Below are 18,456 nucleotides of genomic sequence, written 5' to 3'. Positions count from 1 at the left end.
GCTAACGGATTTTACACACACTGCAGCCCTGTAATACAACTCTTCATAAGAAGTCCATTTACCCCTACCAGGGCCACACAGAGACTCACCTGCCTTTGTTCAGATGCAGCGGTACCATAGATCCACCAGTGTGCTAACCACTGAGAGTGTTAGTCTGCCAGAGAGCACCGGTCACAGTACGGTGCATATTCCTTCGGTAAGCCTTTTGATTTTATTCCTTCTGCTCATGATCAAACTTTATTACGCTATGTGGCGCCCTCTTTTTCACTTCTAATTCTTTAAGTACATACATAGCAAAAAATCTAAGAAGGACAATATAGGTACATTAAAATGCGTGGAGGGTAGCATGATAAATAATGACAGGGAGAAGGCTGAGGTACTAAACCAGGTTTTTTTCTTCAGTATACACAGGGATATGAACCATTGGATGATACTTTGGAACAAAATAGAACATGCAGGTCCATACCATTAACTGGGTTATGTTTAGAGGATATCAGGAAAAAACTGGATAATATTAAGGTAAATAAAACTCCAGGCCCAGATGGAGTACACCCAAGAGTGTTAAGGGAACTTAGCACTGTTATAGACAAACCTCTACTCTTAATTTTTCAAGACTCATTATCCTCAGGCATGGTAACCCAGGATTGGCGTAAAGCTGATGTGGTGCCACTCTTCAAAAAGGGAAGCAGGGAATGAGCCAGGAAGCTATAGACCAGTTAGTCTGACATCAATAGTGGGGAAGATATTTGAAGGGATTATAAAGGATTATATTGATGAGCATATTCGTGTAAACAAGATTATGAGTTCTAATCAGCATGGTTTTAGGAGAAATAGATCATGTCAAACTAATCTAATTAGATTCTACGAGGAAGTAAGTAAACATATATATAAAAGGGAATCAGTTGATGTGATATACTTAGATTCTGCAAAGGCATTTGATACAATGCCATATGAGAGATTAATGCACAAAATTAAGGGACTGGGAATAGCTGAAAATGTTAGCTCATGGATAAATAACTGGATAAAAGATAGGGAGCAATGAGTAGTAGTAAATGGATCATACTCAGATTGGACAAAGGTAATCAGTGGAGTCCCCCAGGGATCAGTACTGGGCCCTGTTCTTTTTAATATTTTTATAAATGACTTAGAGCAAGGATTAAATAGCGACATCTCTATTTTTGCAGCTGATACTAAGTTAAGTTAGGTCATTAGGTCAGAACAGAATGAACTTTCATTACAAAGGGATCTGCAAAAATTAGAGGTATGGGCAAATAAATGGAAAATGAGATTTAATACAGAGAACTGTAAGGTTCTACATTTTGGAAGTAAAAATAAGCAAGCAACGTATCTTTTAAATGGGACTAGACTTAGCCAAACAGAGGAGGAAAGGGATTTGGGAGTAGTAATAGATAAGCTAAAGATAGCTAAAGATGGGTGCACAATGCAGGGCAGCGGCTTCAAAGGCTATTAAGATACTAGCATATATTAAAAGAGGCATTGATTCAAGGAAGGAAAGCATAATTCTGTCACTATATAAAGCCCTGGTAAGACCTCACCTTGAGAATGGAGTGCAGTTCTTGGGACCGTTCGCAAAAAAAGCCACAAAGCTAATAAGGAGATTGGAGAATTTAACCTATGAAGAGAGGCTAGCAAAACTTGGTTTATTTTCTTTAGAAAAAAGGCGCTTGAGAGGTGACATGATTACTTTATATACATATATTCAAGGCCCATATACAGAGATGGCAGAAGCTCTGTTTATTCCAAGAAAATTGTTTCTGACAAGAGGTCACAATTTAAGGTTGGAGGAAAGGAGATTTAATCTCCTGCAACGGAAACGTTTTTTTCACTGTAAGAGCAATAAAATTGTGGAACTCATTACCAAAGGAGGTAGTGAATGCCAATACCCTAGATACATTTAAAAATAGTCTGGATACATTTCTGTATATAAACAAAATTCATGGATATGATTGCTTTTATTAAATGGGTCACCTTTTAGTGGGGTTATTTAAACTTAACTGGAGCTTTTTGTAAGTATTTTAGATTTGTATAGGTTGAACTCGATGGACTTCAGACTTTTTTCAACCTTATCTACTATGTTACTATGTTACTACTGGGACCTAACTAAACAAATTAGGTGAGCCAATGACAAGAGGTATAGTTGTGCAGCCACCAATCAGTTTTTAAAATTTGCATGCTCTGTCTTAATCATGAAAGTTTAATTTTAACTTTATTGTCTCTTTAAGAGGCAGAAGTCTAAAGATGTTGAGATTTTGATATAAAATGTTATGTGTAATAAAACAGCTTTGCATTAAATGTTTATTTGTTTTAAAAAAAATGTTGTGGAATTTAGCTCTGAAAATAGTGGTTTTCAGAAATGGGGATGCACCCTGTAGACTTCTCAAGGTTAACTTTGCCAAATTCTTTCCATAATTGGCCTCAGCAGATAACCGCAAAACAATTCAGTATATACTAACTTAAAGGGACAGTAAACACATTGAGATTTTTTAATAAAATGTTTAGTTATGTGTATTGAAACATCTTTACAATATATAGTCTTTATTCATTTTACCCCTTTAATGTAATTTAGTCCTGAAAATAGAATGAAACCAATAGAATGAAATAGAATGAAACCAATAGAATGCAAGGTCAATTCTATTGGCTGATCCAATCAGCCAATCGGATTGAACTTCAATCCGATTGGCTGATTAAATCAACCAATTGGATTTTTCCTACCTTAATTCCGATTGGCTGATAGAATCCTATCAGCCAATCGGAATTCGAGGGACGCCATCTTGGATGACATCATTTAAAGGACCAGCCATTCGTCGGGTATTCCTCGGCCGAGAATTATGTTCTGCGCCGGGGGTCTTCAAGATGGAGCCGCTCATCGCCGGAAGGATGAAGATAGAAGATGCCGCTTGGATGAAGACTTCTGCTGGATGGAGGACCTCTTCTGCCCCAATCGGATGAAGACTTCTGCCCGGCTGGAGGACCACTTGTGCCCGGATAGGATGAAGAGTTTGGCCCGGCTGGGTGAAGACGGCTTAAGGTAGGGTGATCTTCAATGGGGTAGTGTTAGGTTTATTTAAGGGGGGATCGGGTGGGTTTTAGAGTAGGGGTGTGTGGGTGGTGGGTTGTAATGTTGGGGGGTTATTGTATTTCTTTTTTTTTACAGGTAAAAGAGCTGATTACTTTGGGGCAATGCCCCGCAAAAGGCCCTTTTAAGGGCTATTTGTAATTTAGTTTAGGATAGGAAATTTTATTATTTTGGGGGGGCTTTTTTATTTTATTAGGGGATTAGATGTTATTAGATTAAACTTCTTGTAATATAACTTTTTACACAGAACTTACTCTGCTGAGCTGAGGAGATTGTGAGATTCATCATTCATCTGCTTTCTTTGGACTCTCCCTGGTGAGACGAGGATTCCGCTGACTACATTTCCATTGTGTCTGCCAGACGACTAGTGGTTCCGGATCGCTTGTACTGCACATCAGTGCTTTACACTCTATTCATCATTCATCTGGTTTCTCTGGACTCTCCCTGGTGAGACGAGGATATCGCTGACTACATTTCCATTGTGTCTGCCGGACAGTGCTTTACACTCTGTGAGTAAGATTCTTCTGCTTTTGTGTGCTTTTTCCAAGGTTATATTGAATTGCACTATGTGGCGCCCTCCATTTCACTTTTTTTAGTTATTAAATAGTTAATAACTATTTAATAACTATTGTACCTATTTAAAATAAATACAAAGTTGCCTGTAAAATAAATATAAATCCTAAAATAGCTACAATGTAATTATTAGTTATATTGTAGCTATCTTATGGTTTATTTTATAGATAAGTATTTTTAAATAGGAATATTTAATTATAGTAATTTTATTTAGATTGATTAAAAATAGATTTAAGTTAGGGGGGTGTTAGGGTTCGACTTAGGTTTAGGGGTTAATACATTTAATATAGTAGCGGCGACGTTGGAGGCGGCAGATTAGGGGTTAATAATTAATTGTAGGTAGGTGGCGGTGGCATTGGGGGGGCAGATTAGGGGTTATTAAAATTTAACTAGTGTTTGCGAGGCGGGAGTGTGGTGGTTTAAGGGTTAATACATTTATTATAGTGGCGGCGATGTCCGGTCGGCAGATTAGGGGTTAATAATTGTAGTTAGGTGGCGGCGACTTTGGGGGTGGCAGATTAGGGGTTAATAAATATAATGTAGGTGTCTGCAATGTTAGGGGCAGCAGATTAGGGGTTCATAGGTTTAATGTAGGTGGCGGCGATGTCGGTCGGCAGATTAGGGGTTAAATAATTTTATTATAGTGTTTGCGATGTGGGGGGGCTCGGTTTAGGGGTTAATAGGTAGTTTATGGGTGTTAGTGTACTTTGTAGCACTGTAGTTAAGAGCTTTATGTTCCCATAAAACTCTTAACTACCGACTTTTATATGCGGTAGGAGTCTTGGAGGTAGAGGCTGTACCTCTCACTTCTTCCAAGACTTGTAATACCAGCGTTAGGAAAATCCCATTAAAAAGATAGGCTACGCAATTGACGTAAGGGTATTTGCGGCATGGAAAAGTTGCGGAAGAAAAGTGAGCGGTACACCTGTACCTGCCTGACTCATAATACCAGCGGGCGTTAAAAAGCAGCGTTAGGACCCCTTAACGCTGATTTTTAAAGCTAATGCCGAACTCGTAATCTAGCCGCAAATTTGCAATATACATGTATTGGCAAAACTGCTTCTAGGAAATGTTATCACTGTTTTAGTGTTCGCATTTTTCTCTGCACATGCATGTGAAGTATAGCTAGATATTCTCAGTGCACCAGCATTTTAAATACTGCAGCAGCTTAGCAGCACAAGGGGGGCTTATACTGTATTATGTCAGCAATAAACCCTAATTGGGAACCTGTTTGCTTGCATATGTGCCCCTTAGCGACCTGACCATTTTTCAATTTTCTTACCATTAAGAACCAGGGCTATTTTTACATTTCTGCAGTGCTTGTGTTTAACTGTAATTTTCCTCTTACTCATTTACTGTACCCACACATGTTATATACCATTTTTCTTGCATTGGACATTTTAAAGATACCATTATTTTCATCATATCATATAATTTACTATAAAAATAAAATAAAAATAAAATATGATGAAAAAATGGAGAAAAAAAACACACTTTCTTTCCTAAGATATGGAGAGTCCACAATGTAATTCAATTAGAAATAGAGGCAAAGAGCACCACAGCAAAGTTGTTAAGTGTCACTCCCTTACCCATAACCCCAGTCATTCTCTGTCTCTGTCAATCGAGGAGGTGAAGTTTGGTGTCTGAAGAAATAAATTCCCTTTCCAGGTACTTTTCCCTGCAAGCAAGGATTTGGGTTTTGAATCCACGTCAATCTCTTCAGTAGAGTAGTGGTGGCTTTTAATCAATTAGGAAGATGTGAGGTAGTCCTTGCTTTGTTTCCTAACACTTTGCTGCCCGTGGTGCAGAAATCCAAAGTTGGTTACTCTGTTCTTTCTTTTTCTACAGGTCTCTGTAAGGAGTATGTGTCATTTCACGCCTTGTGGGCTGTCTTCCTGCCGGACAGCTAGACTGCAGTTAAGTGCTTTTGTCTTCTAGGTCTTGGAGACTTGCTTGATAAATGGGCCTCATTGGGTTAATCTTCCCTTTATTGGGATGTTTTTCCTCTTTGGGCTAAATTTGTTGAAATAATTTATTAGTATGTGTGTGGCTTATGTTTTATACAGGGATTCATGTATTAAACATAAAATTTGGCAGTTGGTTTTCTTTGCTTGCTTAGCTAGAACAGGCTAACTGTCAGACTGCTTGAGCATTTGTGTAACTTAAGCTCCGGTGTTGTAGGCAGAGGGAAACGCGCGCCTTTTACTTGCTACATAGTTTCCTCTCTCTGCTGGTCATGTGACCTCTCTGCTGTAGGATATTCTTGGAGCGGATCGGCATCATTGAATTTCAGTCTCTTTAGTGTCGATCTACTATATGATCATTTTAGAGACTTCTGGCATTAAAATTGTGTATAAGTGTTACGGTAAGGCACCTCAGCCTGTCTGAGGTGTAGGGGACCTGATTGGTTTATTATTTAAAATATTTTTTGCTTAACGTTAAGCGGTTGTAGTATTAAAAATTCTTAAAGTGACAGCGTATTTAAAACATTTCTACAATTTGGGGACATTTTTATTTAGTTTTTGGACATGGACCAAGACTCTGTGTCTTTTGACAAATGCTTGTTATGCCTTGAGGCTCAAATTGTTTTGCCTATGCAATTATTTGCTGCATGCTCGGCTAGAACACCTCAATTTAAAGATAAAGTGTTGCCCTCTGAGCCCAATGTCTCTCAAGATGATGCTGTTCAGGTAATGCCACAGCTTTCTCCTGAAACGTCCCAAGGCGTCACATACAGTTCCCTCCAGTTACCCTCAGCCTCCTGGAGTAGTTTATTTGCCTGCAGATTTTGCTGCACAGTTATCTTCTGTGGTATCTGCAGCATTATCTGCTTTTCCTATGCAGGGAAAATACAAGAGAAAAATTAGACATTCAGATAATAAGGTTTCTTTTCCACCTACTGCTAAACAGGTTGCCCTCCCTCATAAGTCTGATGAGGAGGATACATCGGTAGCCTCTGAGGGTGAAATCTCCCATTCAAACAAAATTATTACTTCATCTGATACTGAAAAAGTAAACTTCAGATTTAAGCTTGAACACCTTTGTGTACTGTTAAAGGAGGTATTGGCTACTTTGGACAACTCAGATACTTCTGTCGTTGTCAACCCTAAGAAGTCTAGTAAACCTAATAAATACTATGATGTTCCTTCCTCTGTGGAAGTTGTTCCTGTCCCAGGTCGTGTGATGGAGATTATTTCACAGGAATGGGAGAAGCCAGGGATTCCTTTCTCCCCGTCTCCTGTATTTAAAAAGATGTTTCCTGTTGCTGACTCCATTAAAGATTCTTGGTGCATGGTGCTTAAAGTAGAAGGGGCTATTTCTACTCTGGCTAAGAGAACTATGATCCCTACAGAGGATAGCTGCTCCTTTAAGGATCCCATGGACAAAAAGTTGGAAGCTTATTTGAAAAAGATGTATGTTCATCAAGGTCTTCAATGGCAACCTGCAGTTTGTATTGCCACAGTAGCAAGTGCAACATCTTATTGGTGTCACACCTTGTCTGAATCAATTTTAGTAGAGACTCCATTGTAGGATATACAAAATAGGATTAAGGCTCTCAAACTAGTCAATTCCTTTATTTCTGATGCTAACATGCAAGCTATTAGACTGGGAGCCAAGGTGTCAGGCTTCTCTGTCCTAGCCCATAGGGCATTGTGGTAAAATATTGGTCAGCTGATGTTACCAAACTTCTGGCGCTTCCTTACAATGGTAAGACCTTGTTTGGACCTGGTCTGGCACAAATAATTTCTGATATTACAGGTGGAAAAAGGGTATTTTCTACCACAAGACAGAAAGAACAGACTCACATCAAAGTATTATTTGTTCCTTTCTTAACTTCAAAGGTCAAAAGTCTTCCTCTCCCTCTTCCAAGCAGGAGCAGTCCAAGTCTTCTTGGAAGCCTAATATGTCTTGGAATAAGGGGGAGCAATCAAAGAAACCCTCAGCTTAGTCTAAGTCAGCATGAAGGGTCAACCCCCCCACCCCAGTCTGACTGGGATCAGATCAAGTGGGGGGGGCAGACTTCCCCTGTTTGGTCAAGCATGGAGATGATATGTCCCAGATCCTTGGGCTGTGGACATAGTATCTCAGGGTTACAAAATAGAATTAAAAACTTTCCCGCCCAGGAGCCTTTTCCACCTCTCACAATTATCTGCAGACCAGGTAAAAAGAGAGGCATTCTTGAACTGCGTTCAGGACCTGTCCTCCCTGGGAGTGATTGTTCCATTTCCAGTAAGGGAACAGGGTCTAGGATTCTATTCAACTCTGTTCGTGGTTCCCAAAAAAGAGGGGACTTTTTGACCCATCTTAGACCTAAAGTGCCTCAACAAGTTTCTCAGGGTACCGTCCTTCAAAATGGAAACCATTCTTTTCATTCTTCCTTTGGTCCAGGAGGGTCAGTTCATGACGACCATAGACCTGAAGGACACACATCTTCATGTTCCCATTCACAGGGATCATCACAAATTCCTGAGATTCGCCTTTCTAGATAAACACTTTCAGTTTGTGGCTCTTCCGTTTGGACTTGCCACAGCTCCCATAATTTTCTCAAAGGTTCTGGGGGCTCTCTTGGCAGTGATCAGGTCTCAAGGAATTGCAGTGGCACCATACCTGGATGACATATTGGTTCAGGCACCATCTTTTCAACAAGCAAACTCTCATACAGAGATATTGTTGTCTTTTCTACGTTCCCACGATTGGAAAGTGAATCTGTAAAAGAGTTCCCTTGTTCCAGCTACAAGTGTGGTTTTCTTAAGGACCATAATAGATTCCCTATATATGAAAATTTTTCTGACAGAGGTCATAAAATCCAAAATTCTCTCCTCTTGCCTCTCTCTCCAGTCTACTGTTTGGCCATCAGTGACTACATGTATGGAGGTAATTGGTCTGATGGTCGCTTCCATGGACATCATTCCCTTTGCTCGATTCCATTTGAGAGTTCTGCAATTATGCATGCTCAGACAATTGAACAGAGACCATTCGGATCTGTCTCAGGGGATAGATCTAGACCAGTCAACAAGAGACTCTCTCCGTGGTGGCTTTCTCTGGACCATCTGTCTCAGGGCACATGCTTCCAGAGACCTTTCTGGGTGAATGTGACCACAGACGCCAGCCTGCTAGACTGGGGAGCAGTCTGGGACTCTTTAAAGGTGCAGGGACTATGGACTCGGGGGAGTCTGCTCTCCCCATAAACATCTTGCAGTTGAGAGCGATTTACAATGCTCCAATGACTTGGCCTCAATTGTCTTTAGCCCGGTTTATCAGGTTTCAGTCTGACAACATCACCTCGGTGGCTTACATCAACCACCAGGGAGGAACTCGGAGCTCCTTAGCCATGAAGGAGGTGGCACGGATTATTCAGTGGGTGAAAGCTCACCATTGTTGTCTATCTGCTATCCACATTCCTGAAGTTGACAACTGGGAAGCGGATTTCCTGAGCAGACAGACATTTCATCCTGGGTAATGGGTTCTACATCCGGAGGTGTTCTCCAGGTTAACCCTCAAATGGGGAGTGCCGGAGTTGGATCTGATGGCGTCTCAGCAGAACGCCAAGCTTCCAATGTACAGTTCAAGGTCAAGAGATCCTCAGGCTGCTGTAATAGATGCTCTGGTGGTTCCTTGGGATTTCAGTCTAGCATACTTGTTTCTTCCATTTGCACTCCTTCCACGAGTTATTGCTTGTATCAAACAAGAGAGAAGATCGTTAATTCTAATATCCCCTGCATGGCCTTGCAGGATCTGGTATGCAGATCTAGTGAAGATGTCATCTCGGCCGCCTTGGAGGTTTCCTCTGAGGAAGGACCTTCTAACTCAGGGTCCATTCCTCCATCTCAATCTCATTTCTCTGAAGCTGACTGCTTGACTGCTTGGAGATTGAACGCTTTCCCTTTACGAACAATTATTCCCCCTCTCTCTCTTAGAGATTGTAGCAGTCATGCGCACAACCCCCCCCCCCCGCTCCCGCCTACCTCGATGCACTCCTGGAACTGCGGCCGGAACTACTTCAGCGATGCAGCATACCACTTTCCTCCCTGCTATGGCTCCCACCTACCAATGATCGGCACCCACTGGCCAATGCAGAGAGGGCTCTCTCTGCATCAGTGAGTAAAAAAAGGGTATTGCAGGATGCCTCAATATCAAGGTTTTTTGTAGGACGTGCCTGGCATGTCCTTGGTCATAAGGGGTTACTTAATGGAGCCCGTTGTCTCATATCGTACACTAAACCTAGCCCTTTCTGCTGATCCATTTTCACATCCCTGTGCTACGGGTGTTTTTAGTTGTTTGACGTTCATTGCATTTACACATACTGTAAATTTTTTTTTTTTTTTTTTTTTTTGTGATGTACCCACTCAAATTATACTTCATTTTTTCAGCAGACCAAGCATTTTTATTAAAGAACTTGTTTGTAGAAATATCATAATATGAGAAAATGCCACCAAATGAAATGCAAAAACATTTACATTTTTGTATAATTTTCTATGGTGTTCATAGTAAATACTGTAACAACATGAGAGTCATTATCTCAAAAACATTTTAAACACACATTTTATTGTCCCACATTTAGCAATAGTTCACCTTCCCAAAACAGCAACATTTATAATTTTAAGATATTGATACACTAACATAGTAACATAGTAAATGAGGTTAAAAAAAGACAAGTCCATTGAGTTCAACCTTTACAAATCTAATGTACTTACAAAAAAAGATCCAGTTTAGCTTAAATTCATTTTATTAAAATAGGTGACCCATTTAACACAAGCAATCAAATCCCTGAATTATGTTTCAAGCCAGAAATGTATCCAAACCATTTTTAAATATTTTTAAATATTGGCATTCACTTCCTCCTTTGATAGTGAGTTCCACAATTTTATTGCCCTTACAGTGAAAAATCGTTTCCGTTGCAGGAGAGTAAATCTCCTTTCCTCTAGCCTTAAATTGTGACCTATTGTCACAAACAATTTTATTGGAATAAAAAGAGTGTCTGCCATCTCTGTACATAGGCCTTGAATATATTTATATAAAGTAATCATGTCACCTCTAAATGGCCTTTTTTTCTAAAGAAAACAGACCAAGTTTGATTAGCCTCTCATCATAGCTTAAATTCTCCATTTCCCTTATCAGCTTTGAGGCCCTTCTCTGAACTTTTTCTAAGTCTGCAATGTCTTTTTTTGAGATTGGTCCCACAACTGCACTCTATACTCAAAAAGGGATTTATATAGTGACAGAAATGTGCTTTCTTCCCTAGCATCAATGCCTCTTTTAATACATGCTAGTATCTTATTAGCCTTTGAAGGCGCTGCCCTGCATTGTGCACCCATCTTCAGCATGTTATCGATTACTACTTCTAAATCCCTTTCCTCCTCTGTTTGGCTAAGTCTAGTCCCATTTAAATAATAGATTGCCTGCTTATTTTTACTTCCAAAATGTAGAACCTTGCATTTCCTTGTCTTAAATTCATGTTTAGAGAAAGGGAAGTTTTAAAAGCAGTTACCAATTCCTATAATCAATATCTATCTCAAAATACCCCAGATAACTGGAGGAAGTATACAAAAGCAAAGAAAGAAAGGGATACCTTTTTAATGCATACCGCAATCCAAGCAGACCTAAAACTATGAGCTAAACTATATAGGCATGACAACAAAGCGGGGAAACTGTTAGCCAATTTGATTAAAAAAAAATCAAAGCTAATTCAAGATAAATTTACTTTTAAACATACATATTCTTCATAGGAAGTGTTTTTAATTCAATAGGCATAATAGCCTTATATGGTGCAAACCCTTACAAACAATATTTCTTCAACAATATTAGAAAGAGAAAGACCTATGACTGTTAGATAGTCCTATAGAAAGACAGGGAATACAGCACTCTTTTAAATGTCAAAACACTTTTTAATTATTGCATTAGTACAGTTCTAAGCTCCTGAACTGAAACAGAATAAGCATAGACAGGTATAATAAAAAGATATACATCATATTATATACAAAACTCAAACACACCCAAAGCAGTCATTCAAAATGCAGGCACAACCTTCGATATGCGTTCAGACACTGAAAAACAGCCTATGTCAAAAATAACTTTAGAACAACCTATATGGCCATAATAAGTTCATATTGGAGACTTAAAGTAATCAGCGCTGATACTCAAAGCAACACCAGAAAAAGCGTGCTGTTAGAAAAAATAGACAAATCCAATAACATCAAAAAATAGGAGCCAGTATAATAGTTATGTGCAGCAGTCTGTCAAATAGTCCTCCAAGTAATTAGCACACTGTGTCAGTAAACGTTAGTAAGCAAGCAAGCAGACAGTTTCGCTTCACAGCGAGCCAGTCCAAAGTCAATCAGCTGTATAAATCTCCAACTTCGTATAAGAACAAATGCAGTTCATACAGTACTGTATTAGCAAATGGGGAAAGTTACCTTCCGCAACTCGACTTCATATGTTATACCGCTATACTTCAAAACAGAGCAAATACATCCTACCTGAAGCCTTTATTACCTCCTTGAACAGATCTCTGTTTACTGCATGTTCTTTTAGACTTTTGTACTCTAGTTGTTGTGTGTACTTGTTCCGTAGTTGTTCATAAAGCAGTCATGCTGTGCTTGGTATCGCTGCTCGCTTTCTTTTTCCCATGACATCAGTGTGTTCCTTTTCAACTTGGAATCTGTAGACATATTATTTCGAAAGACCATATCCAGGTGAGTTACTTTCAAACAAACAAACCAGCCAACGCACGTTTCACCCATGATCCTTTGCGACAAGGGCTTCATCAGGGCTGTCAATCGAAGTGTGAGTCAGTCTTTTAACAGGTAAACTCCACCTCTTTTTCTTGCATCATTGTTTCTTAAGGTAGATGAGTACCGTCTTCAATAAATGCTCACTAAGATTTTGCATATGTTTTTCAAACAGTATATAAATATATACACTATATATTTAAGATTCATTCATCAACACACATTCACACTAGGAATACGTTATCCAATAGTTGATAATAACCTATCATTTTCCTTCACTTAAAGAAAATGTATTCTTTCAAGTTTATACTTTATATCTAGTTATACTAACATATATAGATATGCTCTCAAAGAAGAAAGAGAACCTCTAGCCCTTATACTTTCTTAGGCCTAGATTTGGAGTTCGGCGGTAGCCGTCAAAACCAGCGTTAGAGGCTCCTAACACTGGTTTTGGCCGCCCGCTGGTATTTGGAGTCAGTCAGGAAAGGGTCTAACGCTCACTTTTCAGCCGCGACTTTTCCATACCGCAGATCCCCCTACGCCATTTGCGTATCCTATCTTTTCAATGGGATCTTTCTAACGCTGGTATTTAGAGTCGTTTCTGAAGTGAGCGTTAGAGCTCTAACGAAAAAACTCCAGCCGCCTGAAAATAGCAGGAGTTAAGAGCTTTCTGGGCTAACGCCGGTTCATAAAGCTCTTAACTACTGTACCCTAAAGTACACTAACACCCATCAACTACCTATGTACCCCTAAACCGAGCTCCCCCCACATCGCCGACACTCGATTAAAATTTTTTAACCCCTAATCTGCCGACCGCCACCTACGTTATACTTATGTACCCCTAATCTGCTGCCCCTAACCCCGCCGACCCCTGTATTACATTTATTAACCCCTAACCTGCCCCCCACAATGTCGCCGCCAGCTACTTAAAATAATTAACCCCTAATCTTCCGACCGCAAAGCGCCGCCAACTACGTTATCCTTATGTACCCCTAATCTGCTGCCCCTAACACCGCCGACCCCTATATTATATTTATTAACCCCTAATCTGCCCCCCTCAACGTCGCCGACACCTGCCTACACTTATTAACCCCTAATCTGCCGAGCGGACCTGAGCGCTACTATAATAAAGTTATTAACCCCTAACCCGCCTCACTAACCCTATAATAAATAGTATTAACCCCTAATCTGCCCTCCCTAACATCGCCGACACCTAACTTCAATTATTAACCCCTAATCTGACGACCGCAGCTCACCGCTATTCTAATAAATGTATTAACCCCTAAAGCTAAGTCTAACCCTAACACTAACACCCCCCTAACTTAAATATAATTTACATCTAACGAAATAAATTAACTCTTATTAAATAACTTATTCCTATTTAAAGCTAAATACTTACCTGTAAAATAAATCCTAATATAGCTACAATATAAATTATATTTATATTATAGCTATTTTAGGATTAATATTTATTTTACAGGCAACTTTGTAATTATTTTAACCAGGTACAATAGCTATTAAATAGTTAAGAACTATTTAATAGTTACCTAGTTAAAATAATAACTAATTTACCTATAAAATAAATCCTAACCTAAGATATAATTAAACCTAACACTAGACTATCAATAAAATAATTAAATAAACTACCTACAATTACCTACAATTAACCTAACACTACACTATCAATAAATTAATTAAACACAATTCCTACAAATAAATACAATTAAATAAACTAGCTAAAGTACAAAAAATAAAAAAGAACTAAGTTACAAAAAATAAAAAAATATTTACAAACATAAGAAAAATATTACAACAATTTTAAACTAATTACACCTACTCTAAGCCCCCTAATAAAATAACAAAGCCCCCCAAAATAAAAAATTCTAAATTAAAAAAGTTACAAGCTCTTTTACCTTACCAGCCCTGAACAGGGCCCTTTGCGGGGCATGCCCCAAGAATTTCAGCTCTTTTGCCTGTAAAAGAATAAATACAATACCCCCCCCCCAACATTACAACCCACCACCCACATACCCCTAATCTAACCCAAACCCCCCTTAAATAAACCTAACACTAAGCCCCTGAAGATCTTCCTACCTTGTCTTCACCATCCAGGTTCACCGATCCGTCCTGAAGAGCTCCTCTGATGTCCTGATCCAAGCCCAAGCGGGGGGCTGAAGAGGTCCATGATCCGGTCAAAGTCTTCATCCAAGCGGGGCAGAAGAGGATCTTCCATCCGATTGAAGTCATCATCCAGGCGGCATCTTCTATGGTCTTCCATCCGGAGCGAAGCGGCAGGATCCTGAAGACCTCCAGCGCGGAACATCCATCCGGACCGACGACTGAACGACGAATGACTGTTCCTTTAAGGGACGTCATCCAAGATGGCGTCCCTCGAATTCCGATTGGCTGATAGGATTCTATCAGCCAATCGGAATTAAGGTAGGAAAATTCTGATTGGCTGATGGAATCAGCAAATCAGAATCAAGTTCAATCCGATTGGCTGATCCAATCAGCCAATCAGATTGAGCTTGCATTCTATTGGCTGTTCCGATCAGCCAATAGAATGCGAGCTCAATCTGATTGGCTGATTGGATCAGCCAATCGGATTGAACTACATTCTGATTGGCTGATTCCATCAGCCAATCAGAAAATTCCTACCTTAATTCCGATTGGCTGATAGAATCCTATCAGCCAATCAGAATTCAAGGGACGCCATCTTGGATGACGTCCCTTAAAGGAACAGTCATTCGTCGTTCAGTCGTCGGTCCGGATGGATGTTCTGCGCTGGAGGTCTTCAGGATCCTGCCGCTTCGCTCCGGATGGAAGACCATAGAAGATGCCGCCTGGATGATGACTTCAATCGGATGGAAGATCCTCTTCTGCCCGCTTGGATGAAGACTTTGACCGGATCATGGACCTCTTCAGCCCCCCGCTTGGGCTTGGATCAGGACATCGGAGGAGCTCTTCAGGACGGATCGGTGAACCTGGATGGTGAAGACAAGGTAGGAAGATCTTCAGGGGCTTAGTGTTAGGTTTATTTAAGGGGGGTTTGGGTTAGATTAGGGGTATGTGGGTGGTGGGTTGTAATGTTGGGGAGGGTATTGTATTTATTCTTTTACAGGCAAAAGAGCTGAAATTCTTGGGGCATGCCCCGCAAAGGGCCCTGTTCAGGGCTGGTAAGGTAAAAGAGCTTGTAACTTTTTTAATTTAGAATAGGGTAGGGAATTTTTTATTTTGGGGGGCTTTGTTATTTTATTAGGGGGCTTAGAGTAGGTGTAATTAGTTTAAAATTGTTGTAATATTTTTCTTATGTTTGTAAATATTTTTTTATTTTTTGTAACTTAGTTCTTTTTTATTTTTTGTACTTTAGTTAGTTTATTTCATTGTATTTATTTGTAGGAATTGTATTTAATTTATTTATTGATAGTGTAGTGTTAGGTTTAATTGTAGATAATTATAGGTATTTTATTTAATTTATTTATTGATAGTGTAGTGTTAGGTTTAATTGTAACTTAGGTTAGGATTTATTTTACAGGTAAATTTGTAATTATTTTAACTATTTTAGCTATTAAATAGTTCTTAACTATTTAATAGCTATTGTACCTGGTTAAAATAAATACAAAGTTACCTGTAAAATAAATATTAATCCTAAAATAGCTATAATATCATTATAAATTATATTGTAGCTATATTAGGATTTATTTTACAGGTAAGTATTTAGCTTTAAATAGGAATAATTTATTTAAGAAGAGTTAATTAATTTTGTTAGATTAAAATTATATTTAATTTAGGGGGGTGTTAGTGTTAGGGTTAGACTTAGCTTTAGGGGTTAATACATTTATTAGAATAGCGGTGAGCTCCGGTCGTCAGATTAGGGGTTAATAATTGAAGTTAGGTGTCGGCGATGTTAGGGAGGGCAGATTAGGGGTTAATACTATTTATGATAGGGTTAGTGAGGCGGATTAGGGGTTAATAACTTTATTATAGTAGCGCTCAGGTCCGCTCGGCAGATTAGGGGTTAATAAGTGTAGGCAGGTGTCGGCGACGTTGTGGGGGGCAGATTAGGGGTTAATAAATATAATATAGGGGTCGGCGGTGTTAGGGGCAGCAGATTAGGGGTACATAGGGATAACATAGGTTGCGGCGGTTTACGGAGCGGCAGATTAGGGGTTAAAAAAAAAATGCAGGGGTCAGCGATAGCGGGGGCGGCAGATTAGGGGTTAATAAGTGTAAGGTTAGGGGTGTTTAGACTCGGGGTACATGTTAGAGTGTTAGGTGCAGACGTAGGAAGTGTTTCCCCATAGGAAACAATGGGGCTGCGTTAGGAGCTGAACGCTGCTTTTTTGCAGGTGTTAGGTTTTTTTTCAGCTCAAACAGTCCCATTGTTTCCTATGGGAGAATCGTGCACGAGCACGTTTTTGAGGCTGGCCGCGTCCGTAAGCAACTCTGGTATCGAGAGTTGCATTTGCGGTACAAATGCTCTACGCTCCTTTTTTGGAGCCTAACGCAGCATTTGTTTGAACTCTCGATACCAGAGTTAAATTTATGGTGCGGCCAGAAAAAAGCCTGAGGAGCGTTAACAGCCCTTTTACCGCCAAACTCCAAATCTAGGCCTTAGTTTTAAGGGACAGCAACCCACAAAATATTCTTAGTTTTTGTTTATTACTTCAGAAACTACCTTTTACTACTAGGTTTGTGCACTACATCTAGTCTGATGCTTTGCTATATATGCCTCTATATATATCAATATAGTTCTTTTAATTGTGGGGGACCTAATCTTCCTTAGAGTATAAACATATTCATCAACATACTGTACATAGGTATAGTGCAAAAAACAGGATATCTTTTTATAGAAGAATCATATTATATTTTGCTTTCTCTTAAAGGAAACTCGCAAATTCTAATTTCTAATTTAATCCACTGGGGGACAATGTTTTTAGAGTATACATCCATTTTTTTCTCTTTTTGTAGAAGGCACTTGTCATTTTCTCCTCCTCTTCTTGATTTGATGCCTCTATCAATACCCACAAACCTCAAGGTTTCTGGGTTTGATTCCTGGCATTCCAAAAAATGCCTTGCCACACTTGTATCCTTCAGAGAATGAAGAAAATTTGATAATAGGAGTAAATTATAAAGTTACTTAACCCCTTAATGACCAAAGCACTTTTCCATTTTCTGTTCATTTGGGACCAAGGCTATTTTTCAATTTTTGCAGTGTTTGTGTTTATCTGTAATTTTTCTCTTACTCATTTACTGTACCCACACATATTTTTCTCGCCATTAAATGGACTTTCTAATGATATTTTCATCATATCTTTTAATTTAATATAAAAAAATGATAAAATATGAAGGAAAAAATGGAAAAAACACACTTTTTCTAACTTTGACCCCCAAAATCTTACACATCTACAACCACCAAAAAACACCCATGTTAAATAGTTTCCAAATTTTATCCTGAGTTTAGAAATACCAAATGTTTACATGTTGTTTGCTTTTTTTGCAAGTTATAGGGCAATAAATACAAGTAGCACTTTGCTATTTCCAAACCACTTTTTTTCAAAATTAGCGCTAGTTACATGGGGACACTGATATCTTTCAGGAATCCCTGAATATCCCTTGACATGTATATTTTTTTTTTAGAAGACATCCCAAAGTATTTATCTCGGCCCATTTTGGTATATTTCATGCCACCATTTCACCGCCAAATGCAATCAAATAAAAAAAAATTGTTCGCTTTTTCACAAACTTTAGGTTTCTCACTGAAATTATTTACAAACAGTGTGTGCAATTATGGCACAAATGGTTGTAAATGCTTCTCTGGTATCCCCTTTGTTCATAAATAGCAGACATATATGGCTTTGGCGTTGCTTTTTGGTAATTACAAGGCCGCTAAATGCCACTGTGCACCATACGTGTATTATGCCCAGCAGTGAAGGGGTTAATTAGGGAGCATGTAGGGAGCTTGTAGGGTTAATTTTAGCTTTAGTGTAGTAGACAACCCCAAGTATTTATAAGGGCCCATTTTGGTATATTTCATGCCACCATTTCATCGCCAAA

Source organism: Bombina bombina, chromosome 3 (genome assembly GCF_027579735.1).
Source record: "Bombina bombina isolate aBomBom1 chromosome 3, aBomBom1.pri, whole genome shotgun sequence".
Classification (NCBI taxonomy): Eukaryota; Metazoa; Chordata; class Amphibia; order Anura; family Bombinatoridae; genus Bombina; species Bombina bombina.
Note: the sequence above shows the minus strand (reverse complement) of the source record.